Below are 2,188 nucleotides of genomic sequence, written 5' to 3'. Positions count from 1 at the left end.
GATCCCTCCACCCTGTGGTGGCATCAAGCGTCACTGTTCTTACCTCATTGTGCAGGAAGGTGATGAGTACTTGTGTAACGTAGGCTCAGCAGCCTTTGATCCTGATGGAGTCAGTACAGATGGTGCTATCTTTAAGGATCCCTCCACCCTGTGGTGGCATCAAGCGTCACTGTTCTTACCTCATTCTGCAGGAAGGTGATGAGTACTTGTGTAACGTAGGCTCAGCAGCCTTTGATCCTGATGGAGTCAGTACAGACGGTGCTATCTTTAAGGATCCCTCCACCCTGTGGTGGCATCAAGCGTCACTGTTCTTACCTCATTGTGCAGGAAGGTGATGAGTACTTGTGCAACGTAGGCTCAGCAGCCTTTGATCCTGATGGAGTCAGTACAGACGGTGCTATCTTTAAGGATCCCTCCACTCTGTGGTGGCATCAAGCGTCACTGTTCTTACCTCATTGTGCAGGAAGGTGATGAGTACTTGTGCAACGTAGGCTCAGCAGCCTTTGATCCTGATGGAGTCAGTACAGACGGTGCTATCTTTAAGGATCCCTCCACCCTGTGGTGGCATCAGGCGTCACTGTTCTTACCTCATTGTGCAGGAAGGTGATGAGTACTTGTGTAACGTAGGCTCAGCAGCCTTTGATCCTGATGGAGTCAGTACAGACGGTGCTATCTTTAAGGATCCCTCCACCCTGTGGTGGCATCAAGCGTCACTGTTCTACCTCATTGTGCAGGAAGGTGATGAGTACTTGTGTAACGTAGGCTCAGCAGCCTTTGATCCTGATGGAGTCAGTACAGACGGTGCTATCTTTAAGGATCCTTCCACCCTGTGGTGGCATCAAGCGTCACTGTTCTTACCTCATTGTGCAGGAAGGTGATGAGTACTTGTGTAACGTAGGCTCAGCAGTCTTTGATCCTGATGGAGTCAGTACAGACGGTGCTATCTTTAAGGATCCCTCCACCCTGTGGTGGCATCAAGCGTCACTGTTCTTACCTCATTGTGCAGGAAGGTGATGAGTACTTGTGTAACGTAGGCTCAGCAGCCTTTGATCCTGATGGAGTCAGTACAGACGGTGCTATCTTTAAGGATCCCTCCACCCTGTGGTGGCATCATGCGTCACTGTTCTTACCTCATTGTGCAGGAAGGTGATGAGTACTAGTGTAACGTAGGCTCAGCAGCCTTTGATCCTGATGGAGTCAGTACAGACGGTGCTATCTTTAAGGATCCCTTCACCCTGTGGTGGCATCAAGCGTCACTGTTCTTACCTCATTGTGCAGGAAGGTGATGAGTACTTGTGCAACGTAGGCTCAGCAGCCTTTGATCCTGATGGAGTCAGTACAGACGGTGCTATCTTTAAGGATCCCTCCACCCTGTGGTGGCATCAAGCGTCACTGTTCTTACCTCTTTGTGCAGTTTTACTTCCAATCTAGATCTCAGCTCATTAGAAAAGATGTCCATGGAAAGGTCGCCAGTCATTCCATCATAAACGGACACAACTTCTCTGAAGTCTGTGTATTTTGCAGGACGCATGCTACGGGTGAGCTAGTCCACCTCCTATAGGCAGCATGTATTGTGAGGGTTATGTCTGACCTTATCGTAAAAGTTATATAGGATACAAATGGTGAAAACTGGTTTTCTTTCAATAATTGCTAATGTACATATATGTCCATACGTAACATCACATTCCCGCTGAGTAGGGGTCTCACAACGCTTCAGCTTTCAAATGTTTCATAATAGAGGCTCTAAATAAAATGTAATATAGGTCCATCTAATGCTCTCTCTCCCATGTGCTGCCTTCCCCCTCATTCCCACCCTCCTGCCCCTCGGTGTTCATGCTCCATGCCCCTCCACATTGCTCGTCCATTGCTTTACCGCCTCTCCTCTTTCTGCTCAGCACTCTAGATTTTTTATGTTCTTCCCCTCCTCTACCCCCGCTCCTCCGTTGCTGCCCCCCCAGGGCTGGCTCTAGGACTTGTGGGGCCCTTGGCCTGGACAGAGAAGGAACATGTGAGGCCCCTCTAATATGTAACCATGCAGGAAGTGACACCACAGGAAACAGGCCTTAATTAACCAATAATACTCTAGCATTGTGCAACAGCACATTTCACCACTTGCCTTCTCTTCACTCTGCTTATTGCAGAACCAGCCTCTCGGATATCAAAGCCTCTTGTTGAGACGAAAAAGTCC

Source organism: Lissotriton vulgaris, chromosome 1_1 (genome assembly GCF_964263255.1).
Source record: "Lissotriton vulgaris chromosome 1_1, aLisVul1.2, whole genome shotgun sequence".
In the NCBI taxonomy this organism is placed as follows: domain Eukaryota; kingdom Metazoa; phylum Chordata; class Amphibia; order Caudata; family Salamandridae; genus Lissotriton; species Lissotriton vulgaris.
The sequence above is the reverse complement of the archived record's forward strand: the minus strand, read 5'-3'. Positions refer to the sequence as shown.